Below are 20,504 nucleotides of genomic sequence, written 5' to 3'. Positions count from 1 at the left end.
AAAAGATGTTGGAGACTTTGGTGTCAAATTTCCAAGCAAAAAAAATTCGAGAATGTACTGGTTTTTTCACATTTATCTCTTTTAGCTAAGTATGCAAATGCTGACAGTGAACGTATATTTTCGATAGTTTGTGGTGTTAGAACAAAAAAGCGAAACCGACTGTCTCATGAAGTTTTAAATTCCATTTGTATAATTCGATCGTATTTACAGAGTAAAGAATTGGATTGTACAAAATTTGAGTGCAATGCAGACATGATGAGAGACATGAAGTATAATGCATTGTATGATCATAAACATTAATTTTAAATCTTCTTGTTCTGTTTTAGAATTTTATTTCAGTGAAATTTTTATATCCAGAATTATTATTTTGTTTTGTACTATGCTGGACAAGGAAAATGGGGCAGTGGTATCAATCTCTTGACGCAACCTGTGACAGTGAAAATATATTTCAAAATGTATTTAATTTTTGTTTGTGTGTCACGATGACAATAAAGAACAATTTACTAAAGTGATCGACCATTTTCCGTGTTCGGCTTGATAAATGTTTTTGAAATTATTAAAATATTTTATAAAGAGTTAGTGTTTTAATTTTAAGCGGAAAAAAGGCGGGAAAATTTAAAGTATATGTAGGGAAATGTAGGGATTTTGCATCATGTGATGAGAGAATTGGCAGCCTGAAAGGTTACCCTCACTGCTCAAGTTAGTTTTTCAGTAGTACAGTCAGTGTTGTCAACCCTACGGATTTTCGTCCCCATCTCGGGTTTTAGGATTTTCGTACAAAATCTACGGATTTTTTAAAATATGAGTCGATCAGTATGTTGAATGGTATTTATTAGAAATTATAAAAAACTACGATTTATTATGTTTAGATTGGTACCTCCTGCGGCGCTGTCACTGCTGTCAGTCACAGAACTGTCAGTTGTCAAAGGCCGCGTTGTAGCAGAGGCTCTGCTTAGTCTGCTTCTCTGCTTTCTGCTTGAAGAACAGTAAGAACACAAAACGCTTTGCTGTCAACCGTCTAACGGCTTGTTTGTCTGTCTGTTTTTTGCATCAAGGTACAGTTATTAATAATACTTTATTTATTTATCCATTTATTGTATTTGTTAGGCAATGTCTGATGATAGTAGTAGTATAGCTACAGATGGCGATGTTCAAACACCATCATCAACGTCAAGCAAATCCCGAAAAATTGCCAAAAAAAGTTATTCCCAAAAGTATAATTCTGACTGGGAAAAAGAACATCCATGGTTAGCCAAAAGCAACAAGGACAAGACCCATTTCTATTGCAAATGCTGCAGAGGTGACTATCACGGTGGAGTAACGGAAATAAAACGCCATGAACTTACGACAAAACAAACAAGAAATGCTTTATCTATTAAACGACAGCAAACAATATTGGACTCATTCAATGATAAAAAATCACGTAGAAGCCAAAATTAAAGAAGCGGAACTTCACATTGCAGGGTTTATTGTTCAACACAACTTATCTTTCAACATTGCTAACCATTTAGTGAACTTGATTAAAAATATATGCCCACTAAACAAAGTTGCTCAAGGCATTCATTGCTGAAAAACTAAATGTACTGATTTAGTGAAAAATGTAATGGGAGCATTTAATGAAGAGAAATTATTTAGTTTGTTAAGACAACAAAAGTTTTCTCTAGTGATTGACGAGACTGCCGACAAAAGTACAACAAAACATTTATTTTAGCTTTGATAGCTCGTTTTAAAGTCAATTATGTAACAAGAGATGCCTTTTTAACTCAAATTCCAGTAAGTGACGGTAAATCTAAAATGATCTATACTTTAATTAAAAGTTTCTTTATAATAAATAATATTCAATGTTTGCGGCTGATGGAGCCAAACGTCATGATGTGGGAGCGGCCATCTGTTAGTACATTACTTAAAAATGATGTTCCAGAATTGTTTGTGTTCAAATGTATTTTCCATTCCTTTGTGCTGTGTACTTCATATGCTTGCAAGAAGCTTCCTGATAGCATAGAAAATTTGGTGAGAGAAATGTTTAAATCTTTTCAGTATAGCGCAAAAAAGGCTAGTTAATTGAAGGAATTTCAACAGTTCTGTGATTTAAAATCGCAAAAAATATTACATCCTTGCCAGACTCGATGGCTGTCTTTACAAGCAGTGGTAAAACGTATTCTTGAGCAATGGGAGGTGTTAAAATTATTCTTTACTTCTGAAGTAAATGCCAATAATAAAAATGAGGCAGCTGAAATTATTTTTAATAGAATGCACGATGTTTTTAGTAAATTATACCTTCAGTTTTTAGATTTTATTTTACCGTACCTGACGGATCTTAATAAGGAAATGCAATTGAAGACACCAAAAATTCACATCTTATATTCGAGTTGAGTACGTTTATAAAACTATACTTGAAATGTTTACCAAAAAAGAATATTTACAAAAAACATTACCTCTTTCTAATATTGATTATAAAAATCCTCATAATATTCGTTTGGTAGAAGATATACCGGGTGGGGCATCGTATACGCACACGCGAGAAATCGCGACTTCTAATTAAAATTTTATATACCTGACTAATTATTGATAAGGTATATTTGAGAATTTAAAAAACAATTTTTGTTAATAAATAAGGCCGTAACAGTTTTATTAGTTTTCTGAAATTAATTGTTAATTTACCTATAAAGTTTTTACACTAAATGAATCTGTATCTGCTAGCCCATCAAACCCTGGTGGCACAATTACAAATTTTGACTTGGTTAGCTAAATAATTCGCTTTTTTATTTAAACGTAAACCAGACGGGTGATTTACGGCACAATGGTATAATTTCCCAACAAAGGTATAGCCGACCGTTTTAAACCTTTTTGCCATAAAATTGACAGTTTCCATTGTCACCTAAATTTACGACAGCACAAGTAGCAGGTCATAAATAAAAATGATTTTGAAAGTTGAAATGTAAAACTGCGTTTAATTCAAAATCTAATTGGTATTTTTTTCCGTAGATTTCGTAAATAATTATAGGAAGTGAATCTGGGTAGGTTAGTATAAAAATCAGAATTTGACTTTTTGGTTGAAATTTACATTTTAATTTTTTTTGGCTTTGTTTGTAAGTGAAAAATTATCAAAAAATTATGAAATGTACCTTACCAATAGCCAGGTAAGTCTGAAAAATTTCGACAATTTTATTTAATTAGAAGTCGCGATTTCTCGCGTGCGCGTATACGATGCCCCACCCGGTATACCTAGGAGGTTCTTTGACAGCATTCATTTTTTTGTACACGAAAAGACATCCCTGCGGGTGAGTTACTTAAATTTCGGTTGTCATGTTTACGATTCGATCAAGAATTACTTGACCAGATTAATTTAAGGTTTCCATTTAAAAATAATTGTTTAAAACTAATGAATGCAATTGAACCAAAAAATGTAATTGGAAAAAACGTTCCTAGTTTAGTACCCTTCGCGTTACACTTTTTAAACGTGTGCACGTAGATTTAAATGAGCACAATTTAAATACAGCAGGATTTGATTAATTTTGTTTTTGCAAAAATAGGTAAAGGGGGCGAAGAGCAAAGAAATGAGTTTGATTCTTGACCGCCGCGCTATGATGGAACAGTCTGCTCAGCATGCTTGAACGTTTCTATAATGTAAAAGTTTGCATCGAGAAAGCCTTCATAGACATTACGTGCAAGAAAATACCGGCTGCTTATGAGCGGCGTTTGTGCAGACTTTATTTTTTTTTCAATTATTTCTTGGGTTATTTATTTGATCAGCATTCGCCTCATAATCAATTTTTTTTCTTTGGAATTTTTGAAAAAACTTGATCTACATCTAATATGTCTGCAATTTCCTTTGCGGAATTAATTACACTTTCAAAATTTTCAGCTCTGTATGTCAAAAAGTTTGACATTTGTCATTTGATTAAAATCTGCAAAAGTGCAAAATAAAACATTTGGTCAGCCGAAAAAGTCTAAGGCCCGGTTGTATAAAGCGATGTCAACTCGTTGTTAAAGTTAACATACTGTCAAGCGATCTGATTGGGGGATATTTAACACTGAATTTGAAATGGACGGATTTCTGACTTGACGCCTTGTTAGCTGACACGATGTTAAGTAAGCTTTATGCAACTGGGCCTAATTATTTTACAGCATTCAAACTAAACAGACACGAGGCGAAGGCGAGTGCGAGTGTTTTCGCGCTGTAAAATACCCATCCCAAGGTTAAGTTTAGGTACTACCTATTGAGTAAGAAGTTTTACTGATTTGTGGTGACCATTCTAAATAATTAAAGTTTCTGAAGTATTTAAAAAAAATCGTTTCATTTCTTGAAAAAATCATTATATCAATATATGGCTGCATCCGCGCTGGATCCAGCTGGAATGATGTTGGTACAGCAAAAATTCAGCTGGATTTAAAACGCTGCTGGATTGCAATCTCTATTCACAACTCTGTCCTCAGACGAGGGTCGCGAAGTTATAACAGGTCTTACAAAACCCACGTGCTACTTCAATTGGATTGTTGTTTTTTCCTTCACTATCCGTGCTATTTGTCTTGTCCTTACATTGTAACGTGTCGTTTCCGCCCCCTCGTCGGTGCCGTTTGAGGTTATCTTGTTTTGTTTACATCGCATGGTCCCATAACCACAAACCTCCTCGATGTGCCCCGATCCGGGAAGACCGATCTCCTTTCCGTTTTGGGTCGAACCGTCGAGCATCATGGGCGGAAGGGCGGCCATGTCACTTGTGGTTCTGCTGGTCTGGAAGTAAGTGTGTGTGTCTTGTCGGTCCTGGTGGCAATTTGGGTTTTGCAACCGCAATCTTGCCCGGTTGGTTCCATCGACGATCGTAACGTCGGATTAGGTCACCAGTGAACCTCCATTGTGCCGCTTGGGCGAAAATTGTGTTATTTTGCAACCTTGCGAAGTTTGAGCACGCGACCTCGAGTCGAATAGGGAAGATACCACCACGCCCAACACCACCGCACGAAAGCCGACCACCACCTGAGGTAAAGATAGTTGCCGAGTTTGCTGCACTAAGCCAGTTTCCCGTTGTGACGCGGATTCGACTTGCAGGCCTTCTTCTTTTGTCCTCTTTTTCCCCCGTCGATGCCATCGCATCACTGACTGCGGAGGCCCCTTGCTTCACCCGATTCTGGATTCTGGAGCCCCGCCTGGGAACCCCTCGCCGTCCCTGACGTAGCACGCCGACCACCTCGAGAAGGTTCGACCTTGAACCGCCGTGCCCCGCCGATCGACGACTTCACATCGCAGACACAGTCAGATCGTTGTTCCCCCATTATTACTCCCATTCAATTCCCCCTCACCCCCTTGAATTTAGATGTAAGCCCCGGACGTAGTCGTTAAGTCAATTGTACCCTTGGTCCGGTTGGCATTGTATTATTGTAGCGTACCTGCGGATCACTCCCGACCAGGAGTAATTGTAGACGAGCTTCGGCCAAAGGAATTACGCATTGTTCTGTTTGAAACTTGTACTTGTTCGTTTAGCTTAGTGTGTTTATTTTGTTATTTGTTAATAAATTGGAGAAGGTTCTGGTGAATTTGTGTTTCCGATGATCCCTAATCTTCGGATTTAGGTTAGTCGCACCGCTGCGGGTTGGTAGAGTTGAAAATCCGTGGCGGTCCTGAAAAACCGAATTTCGAACCTCCGAATAGTGGGTCTAGTCAGGCCGGGCTCTTTACCGATGCGGCTCTTGAGGTTTTCATGACAACATACAATTCAATTCAATACAATTCAATTTACACAAAAAAGGACTTGACTTCATCGTAACTTAGTCAATATATGTTCTGCAGTCTAATACAAACATCATCAATACGTTTTAAAGTTGCTTAATTATGATTACGGAAAATTCGGCAACATGTTACGTTCATTTTGGTAGGTCCGCATGTCAGGCATTTTAGTGTGTTACCCGTGGGCCGCTTGGGTGGTCTAAAACCACTCCCCCTCGTTCTTTTGCCGCATTTGGTCCAACTTTCTAAAAATAGCCGACGCCGGCCGCAAACGGCACGGCAGTCAAGGCACTTCTTTACCTGACCTGAAACGAGAAGATTGTTTTCTTTTCGTGCTCCTCTCCCTTGGACAAAAGACAGCTTGACGGTCCGGGTAAACCGGCTGGTTTACGAAACGACGGGATGCATTTGCAACCCCGGTGTTAAAACGGCATCGGTCAACAAATCTCGACAGCCCCGAAGATGGAGTCGACAGTTCGACCGCTCCAGGGGCCGGTGGTAAAAAGTGACAGCAGAGGTGACAGAAATCCAACGTTAAAAAATGAAATCATAACCTCCCCTTATGCCAAAACATCGTGAATGGTGTATACCACGGCCTTCTAAATAGTCGAGACTCTTGGCTTGGCTGCTATAAGAAAGCCAAAAGTCTCGACTATTTAGAAGGTCGTGGTTTTAACCAGGCCCGGACTGGGACCTGAAACCGGCCCGGGCATTTTATAGACAATCGGCCCTCTGAATCTCCACAAGAAAGCAACAAAATAACTACAAAAAATGTAAATTTTGTAAACCCTGTCCACTCATAGATTGTTTGACATAAATGTTACTAAAAATGTTCACTCTACGCTACAACAAATAGATCCGGCGCGAAATTTTAAAAAATGGAAAGAGCAGGTTTACACGTGATGTTTTATTATTATTCTGCATGTTTGCACTTATAGACGGAAAGACGAAAGACGAAAGAAAACTTCAGTACAGTAGGAGTAATATATGTATTACGTTTTATTAATACAGGGTATTTCACGAGTAATAATGTGCCCGACGGAATAAAAAATGCAACCCACAATACATTTTCGAATTTCCGAAAAAGCTGGCTAATGAAATTAAAATATCCAGCTTTTTTCGGAAATGGCTAAACACAAGCAAGAGATTATTTAATATGCACTCCTATTTCTTGCATGAACAAAAATTACCTCTGTATCATTTTCGATGTTTGTATGTAATTAGATTTTTGAGGCAGCAACTCACTTCACAAATTAAAAAAAATAAACAAAAAATCGCAACGGAACAGATCAAAACAGCAACACGGTCAAAACTAATAACTTTTAAAACCAGAGAATCGCGAAACAAAGCTCTAAAGATGAAAAATCGCAAATCTAAATGCTTAAACCGCTTTGACAGAACTGACAATTTCAAATTTGAAATGTCATATAATTTATTTTTCGCGTGGGTTTCATAACAACCAATGAGAATCAATGGCGCGAATACTTCAAGATATTACCAACACAATCTATGATACTTTCTTAATATTTTTAATGTTATGGTTTGGGGATTTTGTTATCTAAGGATATTTAAAAAAATGCATTCTATCAGTGGACGTAGTCTATCATATTTACTGTCATTTTTAATAATTCAAGTTAGTTAGTCAATGACTTCTGAAGAAGTTCACTGCTTTCAGCTACTTTATCAATAATTTCGTCGCAATCTAAATTCATCAACAGATCCTTTTCTACCGCCATTAACATGAAAGAATTTAAGTATGTAATCGGAAGATAAGGTGCTCCTCATGCGATTTTTTATATTTTTTAGGGTAGAAAAGGATTTTTCACAAGCAACTTGACTCAATGATAACGTAAGCAGAAATTTGAATGCTAGTCCAATTAAAGTGTAGGCATTGGTCAACAGGTTGAATCTATGCAAAATTTTGAAGCAGCAAACTGCGCAAACATTTCTTCTTCTTGGTTTTCTAAAGACATTTCGTCATTACCTTCAGTATTATTTCCTTCTATTAAGATTTTATAATGTTCTAACTCAGTAGTTTTAAGTTTATCCCAATGCAATGCTAAATTTTTCAATTCAGTCCGCAAATTTTCACCTGTAGCTGTTTTATCAAATTTTAACAAGTGTCTACTTAACTCATCCAGTTCACCAGATTGAAGTTTATTATTGCGTATGTCAGGGCACCTTGTTCCTCACTATAGGTCAGCCACTTGCGTTTGGACCCATCTTTGCGATATAAGGCCCTTTGTAACACAGGATCACTAATGTCTTGCTTTGGATGATATTTAAAAAAAAAATCGAGTTGTCCTTTTTTAGGATGCTTAAAATAATCAAACGAAACATCTAAATCTAAATGGCTGTCATCTTGTTCAGTTTGTTGATCGCTTGCAGAAGGATGAGGAGGATCAAGGGCAGGGGTATGCGCATGGTGTGTGTTCACATTCTCTTGTTCAATTTCAATATGATCATGTAACTGTTGCCCAGTACATGACAGTTCTTGATCTTGAGACAAACTGTTAATATTAATTACTTCAGTTACCATCTCCGCCACTGCATCAGATGTAGATGTAGACGAAGACGACGAACACTTGAAAACACTTGTCAACTTGACACATTTTTGACCACTGGCTTCCAAAAGTTTTTGTTTCTTTAATCTGATTTTCTCTGCCCCCCGTTTGCGCTTTTTTTTGTTGTTCATTATTCAACTCACTAGTCACTAGATAGATACAAGTCCCTTAAACAAAAAAAGTATTTATGTATTCATGGTGTGTGTTGTGAACTATATTAATTTATTCAAAAGAAAATAACGCTTTGTCGCTTTGATAAACATACTAGTAGATAAATGTAGGATACTCACTCACTTAGTTGTTGTGCGCACACGGAACGATGTCTTTTTAAAGTTTATAATATAACACTATTTTTTTTTGTGTCTACACTATAGCAAAACAAAAAACCAAGAAAGCTTCTAGAACGTACCGGCGAGGCGGCTCAAAACTAAAAAGACTAAAGGATCCCTCACGCCCAGACCACCGCGGAAATATTCGCACCGCTAAAGAATTCGTATCATACTGTTTACATGATAACAAATCTGCACGTTCGACTGGCAGGAATTTTTCTGCTTTCCGTAATTTGAGTCGATCATCTGGCTTGGAAATATCCGCGGAAATTCCTTTCTTCCTTATTTTTTTTAAATAGCAAAAAAATCAATGGCCGATCGATCGAGTCAGACCGGCGGCCGGCCCACCGGGCATCCGGCCCATCGGACATTTGCCCGATCTGCCCTGTGGCCAGTCCGGGCCTGGTTTTAACACATCTGGGCTGCGATTCTCGAATTCACTCGTAAATGATCGAATAGAATATGTATAATACATGTAAGAAATTGCATCTCATTCGAATCGTAACTGGCTGCGTATGCGAAATCTTAGTTCAATGGCAAAGTATGGCAACGATGCAAAATATCCAGTGTTGTTAACATAATACATACACAAAAATCAACTGTTATGAAATATTCCCTAATTTCCCTACACACACTCCACGAAAACGCCATAACACAGTCAGAAACACAGACGCCATAACGCCAGACCACGTCAGTAATAAATTGAAATGTTAAGGGATTAATAAAGTTTATTGAATAATAATAATAAACAACAGTGGGCACTAAAACGGTCGGCAACATTTCCGAAGAACAAAAGGCTGTATTGGTTGAATTTATGACCATGCTTCTGGAATTGCGAAAAGGCAAATGAAACAATTATATCAGTTGAAAGGAGGGAAAAAGAATTGGAAGTTCTGGAGAAAGGTATGGTTTCTAAGAAAATATAACAAATTTATATAAAATATCACTCATTCGTTAGACACGGCAACACCAGTGCAGTCGAGCGAAGCAAAAAAAAAGTGCTATTAATAAGCATCGGAGACAAACCGGAGGCGGAGAGGAGTCTTCTCAAAAGCTAAACGCTTTTGAGGATACTGTTACCATTTTATTGGGACAAGTGCCAATTGAAGGGCATCCAAATACAGAAGAATCACTTGTAATTAATTTTTTACATCGAAATAATGAGTTGGATTTCAAACAACCGATTAATATACTAAAGGGAAATTAGTGATTTTGTGTTGGAAAACACTAATCAAGCTTCAACCAGCACTGATCACTCTTATTCTTCACCCTATACGCAGGTGATGGATGATAATCAGGATCTAGTCAATTCAACAATCCCAAAACAGGGCATAAAAAGAAAATTTTCAACACAACGGCCCGATCATGCTATCAATGCTACAGAGCCATTAGTATTTGAAATTAGAGAACATAACACCATAAAGAGAGAATATTACATAAAGAAACTTGAATTACAAGAGAGGTAAGTAAGTAAGAAAAAGTAAGATAATCACAGTGAATAATAATATAAAGCAATTTATTGCCAAAGAAAGACTTTTAGTATGTACATATTATGTTTTTAATTTTTAATATTTGTATTTTATTAGATAACTAAATATTAAGTATAGTTTTCTTCAATTTTATAAAATGACTGGTACATCTTAGTGTTAGGGGGATTTTTCATTGTTTTTCTTTTAATTATTAAAATTTACCTGTAAGCAATCTATTACCAAAGAATGACTTCTTAGTATTGTTTTTAAATTTTGCAATTATTTTATTAGTGCCATTCCGTTGGAAATATGCAAACTCCCATCAAGTTGCCTGAGTAACTACAGTTTGTTATGACATTAATAAAAAAAGTTGTATTAAATATAAAAGCTATAAATAAAGATCTGTTTTGAATCCACAAATACGTTTTCAAACACGGCATAGACTCTACAATTTCTGTTTTTTTTTTATTATACAGTGATTTTTTTATCGATGAACCAGGGATTTACTGGGTGTAAACTTTATTGCTACTGGTTCTGCTACTGCTAATTTCAAAATGATTTTTCGCACACTTGCAGCTTACTTAATTTTCTACAGGTTCTGTGTTTTTTTTTTTTTCAAAAAACATACACACGATGGCCCCAAAAGGTGAATTTATGCGCAGTAATTTTGGGAGTAAAAACCACAGGTCAGCCGCTAAAACGCACTACTGCAGTTAGTGCAGTTATTGAAACTGCAAGAGAAATAATGCAAAATGCTCCCCACACTTCAGTGCGTCAGTTATCGCAACGCAACAGGCTGAACTTTATGTTGGAAAGCAGGAACGTGCCACAAATTGTTACGAAAAGAAGAAGGTAGACATTTCCAGCACCTCATTTAAAAAATTGATTAATTTGTGCGTGAATTATAATTGTGTTAATTTTTTTATCATAATTCGTGTCATGCTGTTATTTTTTAGTGAGGTTATGTCGTATTTTAACGCTGCGACATCCGTTTTTCAAAGCAAAAGATTTCCATAGGTGATGCTACCAGAATATTAAATGAACACCCTTTATTAAAACATGAAATAACAAGCTTCAATTTTGTAGATTATGTAATGGATGTAAATTACATTTGTTTTGGATACAATTTCAATAAAGAATCATCTAATATTGAACAAGATAAAACCGTAATAATTAAAACTAGTATGTAACAAGCGTACGAGTAGTTCCGACTTTAGGCGCCAGAGTAGCGCTGCTTACACCCACCATCTAAGGTTCTCCATGATAAATAAGGTAGCCACAACTCATTGTTCGTTTTTGAGACGCCAAATTAAAAGAGAGGACATATCGACAAATGCCAAGAGTGTGACAAAGACAGAGTTATATACAATTTTATGGGATGTTTGTATCGTGTCGAACAGATTAACTTGCATCGTAGCCGTCGTAAGAGATAGCCGTGCTGACGTAGAATTGGCAACATCGCTTGAGGACCGTCGAAGTCAGCAATATACATGGCGCGATATAGTGGAGTGTGTGTTAGTTTTCATTTTCTTGTTCATAACTGCCGTTTTTTGGTAAATATTCATGTATAAAAGGGTTTGATGTGTGTGGGAAGAGTTGTTCAACCGTGTTATGTAAAGTTTAACACATTTTTGTTTTCATTTATCGGTGTAATTTGTGTTTTTTGTGGGGAGTCTCCTGTATAACCTCAAAAACATGCCTAGCCGTTGTTGTGTGCCTGGTTGTAACAGCAACTATGATTCAGCATTGAAGACAACACAGAATAATCGTGGTATGAGTATATTTAAATTTCCTAAAAATGAAGAACGTAAACAAGCATGGTTGAAAGCTATTCCGCGGGATGATTTTACACCCTCATCTTCAAGTGTGGTCTGTCAATTACACTTTCATTCTACTGATATTGTTAGGTATGATAAACACTTGCAACCTGATGGAAGCACTAAAGAACTTCTTTTAAACAGACCACGCTTAAAAGATAATGCCATCCCCAGTATCTTTCCCAATTTACCCGCGTATTTAACCAAATCAAAACCGAAAGAAAGAAATGACCCTCAGTCTAGATGAAATGCCGTTTGTCAAAGACAAATTGATAATGTGACCAATTTTTTAAATTCAGACATTATTATCGATTTTAATGATTTAAAAAACAAAATTTCAACTGAGGTTAATATGTCTGGGTGGGAATTTAAAATAAGTGATAATGGTGTTTATTTTTTTACATTAAATTTTAGTAATAATAATTTAACAATTGACACATCGATATATGTAAGTCAAATTTTGCAAGTAAAAATATGCATCAAAAAAGAAGAACTAACTCCAAATGAATTAAAGTGGATTTTGCCTTTCGATCTTAAACTTTCTAGGTTGTCACAGTTAGTAAATTTATTAGCACGATACAAAAATTCAACTGATAATAATTATTCAGAACCAACAGTAGGTAAATATTTTAAATCGGGGCTTAGATTTATTAATAAATGCCCAAGAAAAGGGAAGAGAACAAAATTTTGATAAAATCAAACAATTAGAAATAATTATAGATCAGTTGCGACAAATTGTAAATGATAAACCAAAATATTCATCTTGTACTGTTATAATGGCTTTTATTTTATATTCCCAATCAGCTTCATGCTACGAATTAATTCGCAGTTTTTTAATTTTGCCCCATAAACGATATTTGCAGTCAATATCGTCTTCTCTTCAAGTTTCACCTAATTCTGAGTTAACAAATAAAAATTATCTTGTAAATGTCTCTAAACCTTTAACTTCATTAGAGCGGGTTGTAGTACTGTTAGTAGACGAAATTTATATAACGGCTCGATTAGACTATAGATCAAAAAGTATAATTGGTTCTGCTGTAAATTCACCATCTAATGAAGTGGCCAAAACAGTTTTAACTTACATGATTAGCTCTGCATTTGGAAATTTAAAAGAAGTTGTTAAATTCGTTCCCGTGAACAAAATAAAAGGAACAGAGGTTACTGAAATAACAAAACAAATAATAAATTTTGTTCAGGACTGTGGTTTTGAAGTGCTTTGTGTTATAACCGATAACCATTCCATAAATCGAGCTATGTTTAAAACACTTTCAAAATCATTTAAAATTGAAAATCCGAAAAGCCCAGAAAAAACAATTTTTCTTACTTATGACTTTGTTCACATCTTTAAAAATATTTGGAAAAATTGGCTAAATTTAAAAAATCTAGATAACACCTTTGTATTCTGTGATTGGGAAGATCTGGAGACAATTCGGTATGCAAAATTTCAAAATCATCGAGACATTTATCATGCAGAACAAAATTCACTTGCTAAACAAGCCTTTAAACTTTGTTATAAGTCACTGTATCCATCTGTTTTGGATAGACAGAAGGTTATTTTGGCAGATAATATTTTTCACAGTTCCACAGTATCTTGCTTGAAATCAAAGTCAATTAATGACACAGCACAATTTTGTGAAATTATTAGAAAATGGTGGGATATTGTAAATAATACTTCCAATATTAAAGGCAAAATTAAGAGAAATGAATGGTGTACCCCTTTTGAAAAGGAACATATAGATGACGATGTCAAATTGCAGTTTTTAAAAAAATTTGTTTTGTGGATAGACCAGTGGAATAGCTTAAAAGATTTTAATGGCAAATTATCAAATGATACTTATCACGCTTTACGACAAAGCACATTAGTTTTAATATCTTTAATTGAATAGAGCTTTCAAACTTACGATACTTTAAAGTACATACTAGCTGGAAAATTTAGTACCGATAATTTAGAAAAACGCTTCGGATTATATCGATCTCTGTCTGGATGTAACTATAACGTTTCATATGATGACATACTGGGAGCTGAGAAGAAAATTAGAGTTAAAAAGGTATTTAAAAAAATTGATGGATCTTTCTCATTTACAGAACTGAAGGAAAATTTTGGAGCAATAATTGACGATGAAAAAATTAATTATTATGATAATGATAATTTCCCACATATTAAAGATTTTATTTTCATATTAGAGACAATTTATCTGCAGGATTGTGATATAGATTTCTCTGCAAAAATATATATTTCTGGGTATGCCGCACATTCTATATCAAAAAAATTAAGTTGTTGTGAATGTATTTCTGTAATTAGAGCAGAAAAAGGAAAACAGTTAGGTGATGTTTATTTTGATAATCTACAAAGGAATGGTTTATCGGTTGCAACTGATTCTGTAATGTTTATTTTCGTACATATGTGTTCGATTTTGGAGTATATTTTAAATGATGAAACTTGCTTATCAAAATTTTTAAATTGCTCTGAACAAAAAATTCTCTTATGTAAGTTAACTGTACTCAGCATTCAGTCAGATTACTATTTTCAAGATTTTCTAGAAACTTGTAATTGTGGAAATAACTATAAAAATATTTTAAATTCTCTGTGTTCCATATTTGCTAATATATGCTTAAATAATTATGTAAAAAACAAAAACAATCAATTGGCCGCACAGAAAAAAAAGAATGACGGCAGTGGGACAATGAAAAGTTCAAAAACAAGAAAACTAAACACATTCCAATAAATTAATAATAAAATTTTAATCATACATTTTTATATTACCTGTTATGTATATATTTTTGTTTTGAAGAATTCATTTTGTTTTTATTTATTTTTTAATTTATTAAAGAATTTTATTTTATTTTTATATTCTCCGTTATGTACCTATATATTTGATTCAAAGAATTCATTTTATTTTTTGATTTTTTAAAGAATTTTATTTTATTTTATTTTTATATTACCTGTTATGTATATATTTTTATTTTGAAGAATTTATTTTATTTTTTGAAAGATTTTATTTTACTTTTATAATACCTTTTATTTATATATTTATGTTATGAATGTATTAATACTTACACCTAATAGTATTGCAATGTACCATACGAAGTTAATAAATGTATTTTGAATTGAATTGAATTGATCAGAAGTCAGAACACTTCGCTTTCTCGCCTAAGATAGCACCACCGACTAGGTACAGCCGGGGTTATCTTGGGGAAGTTCGAGGTTTCCCAGACGATTGGTGAAGCGCTTTACGCACCCTGACTAACGGCTTGTTGGCGGTCTTGGAGCCTTCCACGTCCTCTGGACTGTTCTAGTGGTTCAACACATAAATATCTTAAATGGTTCCTCTATTTCGATCCAAATAAACACATCTAAACACAAACCAGTGTTACAAGTGTAAAAAGTTTCTTGTTGAATTTGAATTCAAATTCAAAAAAAAGATTGCAGAGAATATGCCATATTTTACAAAATATTAAATTGTTTACACCGGAACTGGCTACTTCTAAAATACAACCAGATATGTATCAAGCACGTAGCAAGTATTTTTGAAAATGTATGTGAAAACGTGGATTCTGCACTTTCAGAATGGAAATTGATGTCACATTCTCAATGGTCCAATAATAATTGTAGAACTATCAAAAATTACGACCCCTGAGGGCGAACGGAGATACGGCAACATTTTTAAATTGGCTTTAACGTTGCTATGTTTACCATTTTCAAATGCCCAAGTAGAGAGAGCATTTTCAATTATGGGTATTGTAAAAGATAAACTTAGAAACAAAATGCCCGTTTCCACATTGGATGCAATAATGAAGGTTTGCAACCTTCAGACAATATGTTTAATTCAGAAAATATTTATAAATGTAAGGGAGATGAAAATGCTATAGATGTGTTTAATGTAAATGAACTATAGAAATCTATAAATGTAGTTACCTTTATTACTTCATTTTAGAAAACATGTTGTATAAACTTAAAGTAGTCCGGTTGTCACATCGATACCATTGAATTTGTAACAAAAAGTGTACAACTCAAAAGTTGAACACTTTTGGAATATAAATTCGAAGTTTTTTAAGGGCCTTACCGAGTTAAATTTTGAATAAAAGGCTTTCGAAAATGGCCTGAATAACATGGCATCTTATGGACAGGTGTTTCGCGGGCACATAAAAATTGAAATTGTGCAGTTAAAAAACATTGATTTTATGACAAAAAACTACTGTAAAGATAGAAAATAACTTAAGGAATTCGCTGGTGCCCTTAATTACCATCCTTACCGGGCATTCCAAAGAGAAAAATTGCGAAAACTAAGAATAAACAGCTATTAATGCGGAAGTGTCAGCCATTATTCAGACGACCACGTGACTCACCACCAATGCTCACGCAACGCGACTAATTCTTGAGTCAAAACAAGATCCGATTAAAAATGTCAACTTGTATATTTAATGATTTTTTTTTTATATCGATACAAATAAATCGGAAATAATTTATCAAAAAATCAAAATTGTGATTGTATCATTGTAGAAAAATTTTGATTGTACGAATTTAGAAATCAGTTGCTCTATTGATTAGAAACTGAGACGACCGGACTACTTTAATATTTTTTTTAGTGTAGCGCCTCCTCTTAGCCGAACAAGTGCCTAATTTCAAATCTGGCGCTACCCCTACCCCCGCACTCATTCACGATCAAGGGTGGAGGGCGAATGAGAAAAATCTCTCTCTCTCGTCCTTCAACCGCCGCAGAAAAACAGCTCGTGCTCGTAGTTGTAAGGTGTGAACAAATGTAATACGCAACAGCAAAATACACATTGTATGTAAGTTGCATCGTCTCTGTGTACCTCCTACACGTCAGTTAACCAGTGATGGGCATCCACACGTCGATAATAATTATCTACACATGTAGGTAGACAATGTGTAGATAATTGACTTGGTGTAGATAATGATGTAGAAAATGTATACAACGTAGAAAATGAGCATAGTTGACATATGGAGGTTATGTTATGTTTTAGTGGGTCTCTTTTATTCATCAAATTTTGTTTGTCGTATACATATATTTACAATTATGGTTGGGCGGTACAAAAATAATGAAATTGATGATCTTGGGTATGTTTTAATAAAAAATGACCGCAAGTATTGGGCTAAATGTTTAACTTGCAAAAAATCACTTACAAACACGGCTGTAAGTCGCTTAAAATCACACAGGTATGCAATAATAATCATTATTAAGCATGTTTTTATACAAACTATGACTTTTTTAGGAATGTTTGTAAACAAGTAAGAAGTCGCAGTCGAAGTCCTTCTGTAAGTGTCATTGAGCAACCACATTGTTCATCCACACGTAATTCAAATTCAGATCGTCCTTCTGTTTCAACTACAGTATGCGAAGTAAACAGCATTAATTCTTCTCAAGTAGGACTTCCTATTCCTCAAGACAATAATCGTACAAACGATATCGACGCCAACAATAAGTTGACAGAAAATTGGCAAAATATGGAATTACAAGTCATGGCCGATGGGAGTTTCGAAGTTTTAAGTGTAGATTCCGCTCGAGCTCACTCGCTTTCTCCCTAGCCATGCTCATCAACTTCATTGTCAATATTGTCATCAGATTTAGATAAAACCGCACAATTAACATCTTCATTCATTGAGGAGAGTGATGCTTGTTTTCCAAAAATTGTTGCTACAAGACATGGAAATATACAGGGTGGTCCCGATATAACCTGCCAAAAAAATTCTGGGCCATTAGAAGGATCTAACAAGTCCAGAAAACCCATTTTTATTAGGTCCAAAATAATGGGGATAAATTAACCCCTATCCACACCCATTCGACGCTGCTGTCCACAAAAATACGTACCTAGTCATGAATTAATTGTTGGTGTTTGTAAGGATGGCAGTATCTAAACAACCACACCTGAATCGTTTGTGACAAATCTGACAAATTGAATCAAATTAATGATATTTATTGAAAACGCTGTAGGCTGTGTGCGTTAATTCACTAGGTTATTTAAGTACAAAAGCCGATTTTGTAGCCTGAGATAAATGAATAATAAATAAGGTGGTGTTCCTCAAAGTGTAAATGAATGTAGAGCTAGTGTGTGCAAAATTGTGGAAGAACTGTGTATTAAGAGTATCGTCTTCATTGTGGTTAAACAGTCAATTGAATAAATTATTTACATTTTACATACTCGAAATTAATCAAAGGTAACTAACTGTAAGCTGTTGCAAATACTGAACCTTCTAATTCAGAGTCTGTTTTACATAACTGTAATGATCATGACGATCATGATTATTCCGTAGTTAATTGTGTTATTCCCAAAGAAATTGATTCAAATGGATATGTTGCAATGGAAGTTAGTAGCATTAGTGAACTTTCGCCACCTGACAGCTGCTCCACTCCAAAAAAAAGGGGAAAACAAAGGAAATTTAAGAAAAGTCAGAGTTACAAAAAACGAATGTACACCTAGAAAACGCGAAATGTGTAAGATTCACAGGAATATAAGTTCGCGCATGTGTAAATTAAAGAAAAGTTTAGAGAAAGAACAAAAGCAAGTAAAATCAATTAAAAAGATGCTTGAAGCAAATATTTTTGATATTATTGAAAATAAATTAAATGATGTAACAAAGGATTTCATTAAATCACAACTTCGTAATGCAGACAAACCAAATTATGGTCGACGCTGGACCGTCGAAGATAAGGCGTTCGCATTAACAATATACAAGAGAAGTCCCCCGTGTATATAGATATTTGTCAGCCTATTTTTTGTTGCCTTCTATAAGAACCTTAAAACAAATTTTGTCTAACATTCCTTTCGATGCTGGTATTAATCAAACATTATTAATGGAATTGAAAGCCAAAAATCATGAAATGAATGATTTAAATAAATACTTACTGTACACTAATATTTGATGAAATATCTTTAAGCAGTGGATATCATTACCAGCGAGAAAAGGATATAATTTCGGGATATGAAGATTTAGGGGGAGTTAGGCCGAACTGCGAAATCGGCCAATCATGCATTTGTTATAATGATTAGTGATTTGCGACGAAATTGGAAACAGGTTCTAGCATTCTATTTTACATCTGCTTGTATGCCTAGTTTGAGCTTGAAAACAATTTTGACCAACGGAATTGCTCAATTACAAAAGATAGGCCTTAAGCCTATGGCAACGATATGCGACCAAGGCTCCACACAAAAGAAAGCCTTAAAAGAATTGTGCTCTGAAACCAATGGCTCTGACCCATACGTTTTTTATGTAAATGGAGAGCCGATTGTTACAATCTTCGACGTACCGCATTTACTAAAATGCATGAGAAATACCATGTTGCGTTGCAGTATACAATTTGCAACAAATAAAGTTGCAAAATGCAAAATATCGATTCCGAAAGCAAGTTTAAATTATTACATAATTTCAAAGATTCCTTTGTGAAAATGAGAGTCAAAAGTGCAGCCGCTCAATTGAGCCATACTGTCGCAGCTGCAATTAATGTGTACTCCATGTCACATCCTGACAGATTACTGGCTGAAAGTGTTCATACAGCAGAATTTGTCGAAAAAATTGATTGCCTATTAGATTTTCTAAATGGCTACAGTTTATTTCCCGATCACGGGAAGGAATATCGTTGCGTTCTGCAAGATGGTTCTCCCCATTTAGAGTTATTATTACTATTGACGGCTAACAGGCTTGACGCCCAATTAGAAGCCCTGCCAAAAAGAAAATGATACACAAAACACAATCACAACACAACAACCATTACACACAGAGCATCCCAACACCCAGGCTGTAACTACCGAGCACTCATCTGAGTAGGATCGCCCTGGTTCACCAGAAGATGGAGAAGAATTTTTCGATCTGCGAAATGCTGCAACAAAAAATATCGATGTGGGCCTCGACAATCTGGTAATTTCGCAGCATTCGAGTGACAGGTGACTTAAGCCCGATGTCCGTGTGGCGCTGACCGATGTAGAAAACACTCCTTACCCTAGATCCCCACCGGCTAACCCTCAAACTGATCCTCTCCAGAACGTGAAGACATTCTTGCAGCCCTCTGAACAATTTGAACAAAAAGAGTTATGGGAATCGCTTTTGACAGAGATGAAATATTGGAAATTAATTTTTGCAGACAAAACTAATAAAGATGTCACTGCAGAATATCCTTTTCTGCAAAATTGGCAAATATCAATTAGAGCCATTCGTTGCTTATGGAGTGAATTGAAAAATGTGGGTTTTAATTGCATGAACTTACGTTCTTTCAATCAGGACCCCACTGAAAACTTGTTCGGGATGAGTCGACAACATTGTTGTCAAAACACTTAACTCAAGTTGCCACCAATTTATTGCAGCTCTCAAGACGGTGGTAATTAATAATTTAGCAATGCCGAGGTCACTGTCGAGAAACTGTGAGGCAGATGACTGCCAAAATCTCGATAATTTTAAAAAATTCTTGAATAGATCGCAGTTAACTTCTATTCCCCATTTGTCTACAGACATTTCTGCCACAAGTACTTCATTTAAAGACATTTATGTTCCAAGTACTTCATCTGCAGACATTGCCCTTCCAAGTACTTCTGCTGCATGCCTAACAAACTGTATACCAGCAGAATTTAATGACTTAGACGAGTTT

The 20,504-nt window shown here is 35.1% G+C and overlaps 2 long non-coding RNA genes across 3 annotated transcripts in view; one reads left to right on the top strand and one right to left on the bottom strand.

The window, feature by feature from the left end:
- The window catches only part of LOC138140549 (uncharacterized), a 390,561-nt gene extending 370,870 nt beyond the window's left edge, over positions 1 to 19,691 (top strand). The window contains exon 3 of the long non-coding RNA XR_011162599.1: positions 19,563 to 19,691. This is a non-coding gene — a long non-coding RNA (uncharacterized lncRNA). The remainder of the gene's footprint in view (positions 1 to 19,562) is intronic.
- The window catches only part of LOC138140545 (uncharacterized), a 100,400-nt gene that overhangs the window by 44,429 nt on the left and 35,467 nt on the right, over positions 1 to 20,504 (bottom strand). The gene's annotated exons all lie outside the window — the stretch shown is intronic.

The sequence above is a fragment of the Tenebrio molitor genome, chromosome Y, assembly GCF_963966145.1.
Source record: "Tenebrio molitor chromosome Y, icTenMoli1.1, whole genome shotgun sequence".
Taxonomy (NCBI): domain Eukaryota; kingdom Metazoa; phylum Arthropoda; class Insecta; order Coleoptera; family Tenebrionidae; genus Tenebrio; species Tenebrio molitor.
This window is presented reverse-complemented; position numbering and strand designations above follow the sequence as displayed.